Source organism: Nicotiana tomentosiformis, chromosome 5 (genome assembly GCF_000390325.3).
Source record: "Nicotiana tomentosiformis chromosome 5, ASM39032v3, whole genome shotgun sequence".
In the NCBI taxonomy this organism is placed as follows: Eukaryota; Viridiplantae; Streptophyta; class Magnoliopsida; order Solanales; family Solanaceae; genus Nicotiana; species Nicotiana tomentosiformis.
The window spans coordinates 17,821,540-17,834,114 of NC_090816.1; positions in this window are offsets into that span (position 1 = coordinate 17,821,540).

Genomic DNA, 12,575 nt, shown 5'->3' on the forward strand with positions numbered 1-12,575 from the left:
GGCAGTGAAGAATTGGCCTAGACCCACCCCAGTATCCGATATAAGAAGTGTTTTTGGTCTAGCAGGCTATTACATGCATTTTGTAGAGGGATTTTCCTCTATCTCGTCCCCTTTGACTAGACTGACTCAAAAGAAGGTCAACTTTCAGTGGTCAGATGCTTGCGAGAAAAGTTTTGAGGAGTTGAAGAAGAGGTTGACTTTAGCTCCAGTCTTGACTCTACCGGAAGGAACATAAGGGTTCATTGTTTTTTGTGATGCTTCAGGGTTTGGTCTTGGACGTGTGTTAATGCAATACGGTAAAGTCATGGCCTACGCATCAAGACAGCTCAGGGCTCACGAGAAGAATTATCCGACTTATGATCTTGAGTTAGGTGCGGTGGTATTTATGCTAAAGATCTGGCGCCATTATTTGTATGTAGTGCATGTTGATATTTTCATAGATCATAAAAATTGGCAGTACATCATCAAGCAAAGAGAATTGAGTCTTCGTCAAAGAACGTGGATCGAATTGCTCAAGGATTATGAAGTTGATATCCTCTATCATCCGAGGAAAGCAAATATTGTAGCTGATGCTCTCAGTCGGTGTTCTATAGGAAGGTTAGCTCATGTTGAAGCAGACAAGAGAACTATGACGAAGGAAGTTCACTGCTTAGCAAGTCTAGGAGTTCGTCTTTTGGACTCTGAAGATGGTGGCGTTGTTCTTCAGAACATGGCTGAATCCTCCTTAGTAGCCGAAGTGAAGGAAAAACAATTCAGTGATCCCTACTTATTGCAGCTGAAGGAGGGTATTCACAAATACAAGACTATGGCTTTTGAACAAGGGGGAGATTATGGTACTTTGAGGTACAGAGGCAGACTATGCGTTCCCCATGCAGATGGGCTCAGAGAGCGGATTATGTCAGAAGCCCACAATTCCAGCTATTCTATTTACCCAGGTTCCACAAAGATGTATCATGATCATAAGGAGATCTATTGGTGGAACGACATGAAAAAGAACATAGCAGATTTTGTGGCTAAGTGTTCAAATTTTTAGCAGGTGAAAGTCGAACACCAGAGGCCTGGTGGTTTGGCTCAAAGTATAGAAATTCCCGTTTAGAATTTGGAGATGATAAACATGGACTTCATAACATGTTTACCTTGCTTATTTCGGAAGCATAATTCTATTTGGGTGATTGTAGACCAACTTACCAAGTCAGATTGTAGACCAACTTACCAAGTCAGCTCACTTCTTGCCAGTAAAGACTACAGATTCAGTAGAGGATTATGCCAAGTTGTATATCTAGGAAATTGTCCGATTGCATGGGACTCCTTTTTCCATCATCTCAGATCGTAGAGCTCAGTTCACAACGAACTTTTGGAAATCATTTTAGAAAGGATTGGGAACAAGGGTGAACCTCAGCACAACCTTTCATCCTCAGACAGATAGTCAGGCAGAGCGCACCATTCAGACTTCGAGGATATGTTGAGTGCGTCTGTTATCAATTTTAAAGGTAATAATGATCATATACCCCTGATTGAGATTGTTTATAATAATAGCTACCACTCTAGTATCAAGATGGAATCGTACGAAGCTCTGTATGGGTGAAGGTATAGATTACCAATTGATTGGTTTGAAGTTGGTGAAGCAGAGTTATTAGGACCCGATTTGGTCTATCAGGCTATGGAGAAAGTCAAGTTGATTCAAGAGCATTTGAAGACGTCTCAAAGTCACCAAAAGTCCTATTCGGACATGTGGCATAGAGACTTAGAGTTCCAAGTTGATGATTGGGTGTTTTTGAAAGTTTCGCCTATGAAAGGTGTTATGAAATTTGGGAAGAAGGGTAAGCTTAGTCCCCGCTATATTAGGCCATATAGAATCCTGCGAAGGATTGGGCACGTGGCTTATGAGTTACAATTTCTACAAGAATTAGTTGTTGTACACCACTGTTTCATGTGTCTATGTTGAAGAAATTCATTGGAGACCCTTCTCTTATGGTTCTTACAGAGATTATAGGGGTTAAAGATAGCTTGACTTACAAAGAAATTCCAGTGGCTATTCTTGATCGTCAAATCCACAAGCTCAGAACTAAGGAAATTGTTTCAATGAAAGTGCTTTAGAGGAATCAAAAGGTTGAAGAGGCTACGTGGGAAGCCAAAGAGGACATGAAGTCCAGATATCCACATCTCTTTAAAGAGCAAGTGGAAAATGTAGAAGGTAACTAACCTTCTCATTTATACCCCAATATTATAATCTTCGTGTCTTTCAGTATTCAGTCAGTTCAGTAGCCATTCAGTTTGAGTTTAGTATCTCAGCAGTTCAGTAATCGTGCATTCATTCAGTTTAATATACATGTGTTCATGACATTTCAGTGTTCACATATTTCTATCAGTCCTGTTTAAGGTCCACAGTTAGTCGTAGCTATAATCAGGACAATCATTCGAGGACGAATGATCCCAAGGGGGAGATAATGTAACACTTTGTAAATCCGGATTAGTTGTGGATGCTTTAAATGAGTATTAATGTGACCTTTTAGACATATGAAGTCCTATCGGGATGAGTATGAGTGGAAACAGTTATTTTGGAATCAAGACTGAGAGTGAGGTATAAAAAATTCAATAAAATCTACTAAGTTTATGGGAGGTCTGTCTTACACCCTTAGACGGTGCAAGGCCATGAAAATTCACAGCCTTAGATAGTGCAAGGCCAAGAAAACTCACAGCCATAGACAGTGCAAGGCACTGTCCAGGGAATTAACCTTAGTACCCCTAACAATGCAAGGCATTGTCCAAGGCATTAACCGAACCCGTGACAATGCAAGTCCATGTAGTTTTGGCGCCTGTGATGGCGCCTTGCACTGTTATTTTGGCGCCTCTGATGATGCCCCGCATCAACGATATTTATCCGAGCTACTTTTATTTTCTCCTCAATTTTGGGACGTGTACACTTATTTAAAAGCCCTACATCGTCCCCCACACCCCCAAACACGAAAATTTACTCCAGAAATGGAAGCTCTCAAGAACCTAACTTCCCCGAGGTCCCTCCATCATCCAAGGTAAGTTCTAACAATGATTCTAAGTTAATTTCAATTCTTCAAACCCTTATTAACATGGTTAAATCCTTCAAATCATTAGATATTCGATCGAGACACCATTGTTGAGAAAAGAAACCCTAGAACTCGAATTCAAGAGGATTGAACTTCAAAAAGGTAATGCTTCTACTCCTTAATCATTTATAACTATGAATTAACGAGTTTTTGGGAGAATAGTATATGGGTTTGATAAAGGGAATCAAATAAACTATGCTAGGGTTTTGCATTGTTGACTTAAGATTGTTATAATCATTTGCGTGATGAGAAATAGTGTTAGTTACATCTATTTGGGATTGTAAAATCACTTAGAAGTAGTAGAATGAGAATTGAGTGAAGAAAATACCATTAATGAGGGCTATGAGACTTTAGGCCAAAAAAAGATGTTTGATAAAATTCCTAAGTTACCAAAACATGAGCCTTAGCGCTAATATTGGTTCCTCTTGATATACATTGCCATAGATTATCGTGAAAGAGATGACGAACATTGTGATACTCTTAAAAAGGGCCAGAGTTAAGGTATGTGAGGCTAACTCTCTACGTTAGGGAATGTTTCTGATTCTCTCTACGTCTCATTCTTTATGATAATTATGAATTTCCTCAGAAAGTAATTACGCCTCAGTTCCATGAATAGTTTTAGAATTTCTATTCTCTAGATGGCCTAGTTCTTAATTCATTCAATATCCTATAAGCCTCAGTTATGACAAATTAATTTATGATGAATACATATCCTAGTCTAGTTCTATTCTGCATTCCAGTATCATGTAACTTAATATGATTCAGTATTTTAGCATCATGTATTGTAGTATAATTCTCAGTTCCTGATTTTAAATCCATGAATATTGAACACCTGTATTTGGGTCTGAGACCGTAGTTTATGCTTTATGGATCTTTGGGCCTGAGGCCGCAATTTATGTTTTATGTATTTTTGGGCCTGAGGCCGCAATTATGTATACGTATACTTGTGCCCGAGATTACAATTTGTACATATATATATTGGGCCTGAGGCCGCAGTTTATTTATTCAGATAAACAGATGGTTCATCATTCAGAAGATGGAGTATTCATATCCTTACTTCCTTGTTCAGTTATCAGTTTATCAGTTATCAATTCTCAATTATCAGTTATCAGTTCAGTTTCAATTTCAGTATTTACAGTTCTTTCTTTCAGTTGTTTTACATACCAATGCAATTCAAATATACTAACGTCCCTTTTTGCCCAGGGCCTGCATGTCGCGATGCAGGTAACGATTTACAGGTTGACGATTCTGCTTGCTAGAACATCTCGTATCCGCTATTGGTGAGCCCTAGTCTTTTAGGGCATTATCCCTATTTTTTTTAGTCTTTATAGTATTTCAGTTAGTAAGGTATGTCGGGTACCTTGTCCCGGTAAGCAATTAGCATTTCAGTATTCTCAGAGGCTTCGCAGACTATAGTCCAGTCAGTCAGATATTAGCAGGCTTTTATGTGTTAGCCTTGTCGGCTACTCATTTACACTTGCAGACTTTTTAGTACTTTCCGCATTTATGATATTTCAGTCAAACTCTTTAGTAGATCAACATCTTACATGTTTATATTCAGCTTACAATTATACCACATGTTGATCCAGCCATCTAGTTGGTTCGCTCGATCACATGCAGTCAGGCACTGAATGTCGTGTTACTAAGGCCATGGTTCAGGGTGTGATAGAGAGGCATGGGAAGAGGGTGTGGCAGGCCCAAACAATCTCCTATTACTACTATAGGTATTTCTATAAGTTCGCGAATTCAAGCAAAGGTCAATAACATCGATCAAATTATACATACACTAGATGCAGATCTGGAATCTGATACCAGGGCTCAATGGAGGGACATGGGAGGTGCTTCTAACTCTAGAGTCTCAAAAAGCTAGATCTAACAACACATTCATCAATTGTAAACTGTCCCTAATCAGAGACTGCACCAAAGGAGCAGCCAAAGAATCGAACAGTAATGAATGGAATAGTAAAAACTGTTGAGGAACCTAGACTCCTAGAGAGATGAGGAATCCTGCACCTGCTCCGACAGATGCACCTCCTAAACCATGGTCTAACCTCTTCCAGAAGAATCGCTCTACATCAAATGGTATGCCTTTATTTTATATTCCTCCATAGATCATAAATGGCCAGAGTGCAATTGGACAAAAATGAGGTTGAATCTGAGACAAAGAAATGGAAGTGTACCCTAATTGTGTACATACTGGATGAGATATCAGGGTATAATAATATGAAGTGATATATCAATGTCAATTGGGCAAATGTTGCAGAACCAGATGTGTTTCTGCATGAGGAAGGGTACTACACTGTCAAACTCCAAACAGCTCCTGACATGCAAGAGATCTATTATTCTGGGCCTTATTCCATCAATAATAGGCCTATGATCTTGAATCCATGGACCTCAAATTTGATTTTAATGAGGAAGTTATCACTGAAATTCCCCTTTGGGTCAAATTTCTAAAGTTGCATATGAACTGTTGGGGTCTGATTTACTCAGTAGAATAGCCAATGCTATTGGTACACCTATATTTGTTGATGAATGTACGACTAAGAAAACTAGGGTATCTTTTGTTAGAATGTTAATTGAGATTACTGTGACTAAGTTATTACCTAATGAGATCTGTGTCATGGATCCAAATGGGAGACAGTTAATGCAATGAGTGTGTTATGATTAAAGACCTGATTTCTGTGACTAATGCCAAAAAGTTTATCACAAGTGTGCTCCTCATAAGGGACCAGATACACAAGAGGCTAAACAACGGACTAAGCAACATGTGAAGATAAGGGAGCCCAACAAAGTGACTATATAATGGAGAACTAAAGGGCCTGTACTGAAAGTTGATAGCCATCCTATGCAGTAGCAAAACCAACTTGCACCAATGACAACAACTGAGCAGCAGGTTTTGCATATTGCCTCCCCAAGTAGTATGCCAGAAACTAGCCAAAGGCAAAACAACAGATAATCTCCAAATGATGCTCATATGTCCAAAGAGTGTCATCGAGGGAAGCAAGTGGAAAGTAGCCCTAAGTTTAACTAGGCAAACTTTCCTATGCTTTATGCTGTTAAACTGAAGAATCCTTTTGAGGTATTACCCCATGGGACTGAAGATATACACATATTGCCCTTTGACAGGGGTCGAGGCCATCTTACATGTTGATCAACTGGCTATTTTGGAATGATCGGGGAGTCAATAAGATGTATAAACAAAAAGAGCTACATCACTACATATAAAATAAGAATATCAAATTAGTTGGCTTGATAGAGACAAGAGTAAAAGAACATAACTCACACAGAGTGAGCAAAGCTATTGTACCTGACTGGATATTTTTACTAAATATCAATAAACTCAGAATGGTAGAATTTGGATCCTTTGGGATTCAAGATGGTATACTGTAAATTTACTAAAAGCTGGTGAACAATTCATACATTGCCATCTAAGAGATAATTCTGGGAAATTGGATTTCTTAATGACTGTTGTTTATGGATACAATACTGTTGAGCAAAGGAAAGCATTATGGGATGACATTCAGGCTTTGGCTACAAACATAACATTAATTTGGATAGTATGTGGAGATTTCAATGTTGTGCTCTACCCTCAAGATAGATTGCTGAGTAATCCCCATAACGTGTGCATAAACTCAGGACTTCTCTGACTGTATTCAAGCATTGTAGCTCAGTGAATTGCCATGTATGGAAGACTACTATACTTGGTCAAATAAGCAACATGGACCAGACAGAGTTAGTAGTAGAATTGACAGTCTTTGGAAATTTTGAATGGATGATGCAATGGGGGCCTGTGCAAACTGAATATGATCTGCCCCTAATGTCTGATCATTCACTTATGTTACTCTCAATCTGCATAGTTACTAGGTCTGAAAAAATTCCTTTCAGATTTCTAAATGTTTGGGCAGACCATGCTAACTTTCTACAGCTAGTGCAGGATGTATGGGCTTGGAATTTAGCAAAATGGAGAATGAAGAATATTTGGCTGAAACTTAAAGATTTAAAGCCTAGAATCAAGGCATTGAAAAATGAAGAATTCAAAATTATTACTGCTAAGATTGACCAGGCTAGAGGTGAACTTCAAGGTATTTAGAAGCCGATTGTATCGCAATGTACCGATTACCTACTAGACCAGGAGAATATACTTCATCAACTAGAAAATTGGTCCCTCATAGAGGAAAGTGTGCTGAAGCAAAAATCTAGAGCTAAGTGGATTAAACTTGGAGATTCAAATACCAAGTATTTTTCTGCTTTAATTAAGGAAAGGACTCAGAAGAAGCAGATCAAAGAAATTACATCTCTGGATGGACAGACACTAAATGATCCTGAGGGGATAAAATATGAAATTATTGAGTTCTACAAATCCTTGATAGGGACTGCTGCCCAAGCTCTTCCTTCTATCAACAGAGAGATCATGAAACAAAGACCTACCCTATCACAACAACAAAGACTTTAGCTATGTGCAGAAGTCACTGATCAAGAAATCTTTGAAGGTTTACAGGCTATTGGTGATGACAAGGCATAAGAGGTGGATGGTTACAAAGCTTATTTCTTCAAGAGAACCTGGCCAATTATTAAGGAGGAAGTTTTTGAAGCTGTAAAAGATTTTTTTACCGCCGGTAGAATGTACAAGGCCATAAATTATACCACCATAATATTAGTACCTATACTATATTGATAAATAGGAAAACTACTGTTTTATTTGATACTGCAAAAGAACTTAGACAAGGGGATCTTATCTCCCCTTTCCTATTTGCTATTGTCATGAAGTACCTCAGTAGAAGCCTAAATGGACTGAAAGGAAACAAAGACTTCAAATATCATCCAAAGTATGCTAAATCGGGCATCACACATTTAAGCTTTGTTGATGACTTACTGTTATTTGCAAGAGGAGACTTACCATTAGTTACTGCTATGCATAGATGTTTCAGCCATTTCTTACAATCATCAGGACTCCAAGCCAACTTGGGAAAAAGTTCTGTGTACTTTGTAGGGGTGTCTCCACCTGAGAGAAATAGAATTCTACAACATCTGGGATATGGACATAGAGAACTACCTTTCAAATACTTATGCATACCACTATCAACTAAGAAGATCTCAATGATCTAATGGCAACCTCTTATTCAAAAGATAGTGGAAAGAATATCCTTATGGACAACTAAGAAACTATACTATGCATGGAGGGTACAACTAGTGCAAAGTGTGATATTTGGCATCCAAGCCTACTGGGTTCAACTGCTGCCACTTCCTGTCAAGGTGCTAAAGCTTATTGATACTTATTGAAGGAGCTGCATCTGGTCTGCGGCCAATAATATTACTAAGAAGGCCCTGGTCTCATGGGAGAAGATCTGCTCTCCTAAGCCTAGTGGAGGCCTGAATCTAGTGAATATTCAATTGTGGAATAAAGCTCCTATTGCCAAAGTGTGTTGGGATGTGGAAGCTAAAAAAGACACATTGTGGATTAAATAGATCCACTCCTACTACATCAAATGATAGTGATTCCTACAAGTACCAGTGCATAAGCAAGCTTGATGGATGATCAGGCAGATTTTTAATGCTCGAGAAACTATGAACCAGTGCAAAGGAACTCTGGGGCTAGCTTGATCAGGCACATATACTTACAGTTGATGGGGGAAAGACCTAGTGCGAATTGGAAGTGTTTAGTGTTTCATAACACTGCAAGACCTAAAGCACATTTTACCATGTGGATGCTACTACATGGCAGGCTCCTCACTATAGATAGGTTGCGGCAATGGGGAATGGTTGTAGAGACACAATGTGTGCTATGTCATGATCATGATGAAAGCAGGGAGCATCTATTTGTCAACAATATGTTTATCAAGAGCTTATGGAGCAAGACCATGCAATGGATGCAGCATGAATACAGGATAACAAATATCTGGGAGCAACACCTTCAGTGGATACTAAAGGAAAATCCCAAAGAGCCAAACTATTTCGGATGGTATATGCAGAACTATCGCGTGCCATTTGGATTGAGAGGAATCTGAGGATTTTTGAAAGAAGGGCTAGAGATTGGAATGTCATTGCACGTGAAATAGCGTACACTTGCAACATTAGAGCTGCTACTGAAATGCATAGATTAGTTCGTAGTTTTATGCTTGTTTGATTTTGTAGGCTAGTGTTTACATTGGATGTTGGATTTGTAATGAGATAGCTAGTTGTGTAAGCGATACTATGGCTTTGTACAGTTATACCGGTGATTGATACAAAGTGATTAATTACCAAAAAAAAAGTAAAAATACATATCATATAACCATGTTAAATGAATAATGTCTATATGAAAGACAACTAGACAAGTGTCACAACTCAAGCAGTTACTGATTTGATGTAAATACTTAGTGCAAATTAAATAAGTTTTACCGTACAAATATCATTACCAAATACCATGTAACGAAACACATGTGCAGGTCACGAGATTGAATTAAGAAAAGCATTCCATAAGAAAAAGCTAAATATAATACTAGTCCAGCATTAAGTTGAAGATGTTTGTTCAACCGCACATTAGATTATTTAAATACTAACTGATGTGGACGAGCTGCGGTTGTGTTAAAATATGTTAGAGATTAGAAGAAGTAAAGCTGTTAGCATAATGCAATCCAACATCATCCTCCATTTAGGCTTAAACATGGAGTTTAAATTCTCTGAACGCACTAAGACATAAAATCATAATTTGACATTTATTTAATTAATGCGATGTGTAAAATTCAAACACGACAATTTTCTTTATAATTTGTTCTTTTTTTAATTTTTCTTTTACGTTTATTACATGCATTAGTTTGACAAAACTGTAACTTAACATAATTCTGGGTGACTGAGTCTAATTCTCTTTTTCTTTTTTGTTTCCTTAAATTACTTTAGATGAATTACATATTATGGATAAGTCAAAATAATTAATAATCCAAATATTTAAAAGAAACATGAAAAAATTACAATAAAAAATTTATTTGAATCTCGAAATTCGAATATCGTCATATAAATTAAAACAGAGAAATGGTATATAGTAGTCATAATAATCCGCACATATTTATTTAGAATCATTAATATGCTTGAAAATACATCTGGAATAGCTTTTGTGTTTTTGCAAATTAAAGCCGATTTTTTTTAATTAATGACGTTTGCCGGAAAAAAAATCGAAAAATTACTTCAATTTTCAAAAACTAAAAGGAAGTTTGATATTTCTTGACCTGTTTCTGAAACAATCTAGTAGGTATTTGGAAACAAAATTTAAGAACTAAAATTTAAAGTTAAAGTTGAAAAAAGTTATTCAAAAGTAGAACATCAAATCTTATATGCTGGCAGTGGTTCTTTTTTTTTTAATTATCTTAAAAAATCCCAAGTCACATGTACTCCCTTTATCTCAATTTATGTGATTGATTTCGTAAGTTAAACAAATTTTTAATTGTAATTTTTATAGGGTTTTAAATATTTAAATTATTAATTAATATGGCTTATATAACTTTTACGTAATTTTCAAATTATGTAAATTTATTTCAAAAGACTTAAGAATTCTATGTCAAAACTCAAGATCAAAATTTAAAAAATTTAACTTTCGAAATTTGAGTTATGACACATAATTTGGACATTTGGACAGAGTGAGTATCTTTTAAAGAAATACTCCAGAGTTCTGATATGCTCTTATCAATGACTCAAATGATTATACAAGTAGGTATGAGGAGAAACATGTTATGTGCAGTGTCTTATAAGATTTTGTTATAGAATAAGTCCATATGATGAAATATAATTTCCCAATCTAACAAAACTGCTTTATATCTGGACCGAAAAAGGGGAAAAAGGGAAAAAGAGAAAGTCACTAGCTAGGTGTTATCCTATAATTTCAGTCTTGCGTCTTTTCTCTTTTAATATATAAACCAACAATGGAATTCCTGACCAAACTTTCGTACTATTTTACTACTTTGAATTAAATACGACGAAGCTGAAATTAATCTGATGTGGGGTATTAAGAAATTAGAAAGTTAATTTCGTTTTATTATTTATATAAAAAATAACGAAGACGCAAACTTCTCTTCTCAACAAATTTTCTGTCTCATTTTGCTTTATGAGTCTATTATATGCGTTAGTGATGTTGTTTTTGTAGATTCATGCTCACCTTTTCTTATCCTAATTAAAAAACATATAGTGGATAGACTTTATGATTTGAAAAAGTACTAGTGGGACGCACCCCTAGTCAAAATAAACCCGCCTAAAAAAACAATTATAGAAATATACATCTCTATAATATTAATATGATTCATGCAGGAATATGCATAATTATTAATAAAGCTAAAGCAAATTTTCCCTTAACTCGCTATGTGACGTTTGTCATAAATATAATCAATGACATGTAACGTGCAATTTGTTTAAGAACAAATAGCTTTTCTTTTCTTTTGTTGTTGCTTCTTAGTATCACTTTGCTCCTTCTCAATCTAGGTGCTATAATATGTGTTTTAGAAAATATACATAGTTAGTTACTAAGTATTTGTTTCATGGCCAAGTTAACAATCAAAATATTACAATAAGTTCGATCTTTTTTTCCTGGATTGTTTTGTGAGCAAGCTATGCTCAAAATCATAATTCGATTCTAAAGTTCCGGTCAATCCCAAAATTAAAGTAATGGAAAATTTAGTAGTCTTCTTAATTCTTAATTATAGAGTGGTTGATAAGTATACGTATCAAGCTGTACACGTATCATAGTATTTGTTGTGCATATCAAGAATGGATTTATTAGATGTTGACTTTAGGTATAAACAATATTTGCCGCAAATTAAAACAGGCTAAAATTTGAATAAAGGGGAAAGAAATATATCTTGAAAATGACTTCGTTGAAGTAACAAGTGTAATGCCATCCTAGAATGAACTGGTCACAATCCATTTCTTGAAAAATAACCTGGAACATGGTTGTCATGACATAGCCTAGTTTTATTTATTAGGTTTTTGGTCATCGGACATTCCTACAACTAGTATAACTTAGCCAAGAACCATGTTATTTGACCAATTCTTTGTTCATTACACAATTTATCAAACGTTTGGTTTGCGATTCAGACAGCCGCAACGCATGTGATTGTGTTTGTTGTACCCCACGAAGATAATCTATATAAAAGAATTGAAAAGGATATAATTCCATGAGTCAAAGTTCAGCTTCTAAATCATTTGCAGCAAAATTGTGACTATCACTGCGAGGTTAAAGTGGTTAAGGGCGGATGGTTTTTAAGTGAAGATAAAATTAATGTTGACTAGAAAAGTGGTGATCAGATAACAGATGTGTATGAGATCGTCTGAACGTAGAGTAGTTTTTGTATGAAATTTTTATGTATTCTTTTTTTAATTTCGTGGGAGCGGGAAGTGGTGATAGACTAGTAGTGGTCTTCAAATGGTGTTTTTGAGATTCGAGAGATGAGGAATGGTAACTGAGAAAAATATTGATCAAATCTGAATTATTTCGCTAAGTTTAGGAGCAAATATGAACCATAAATACAA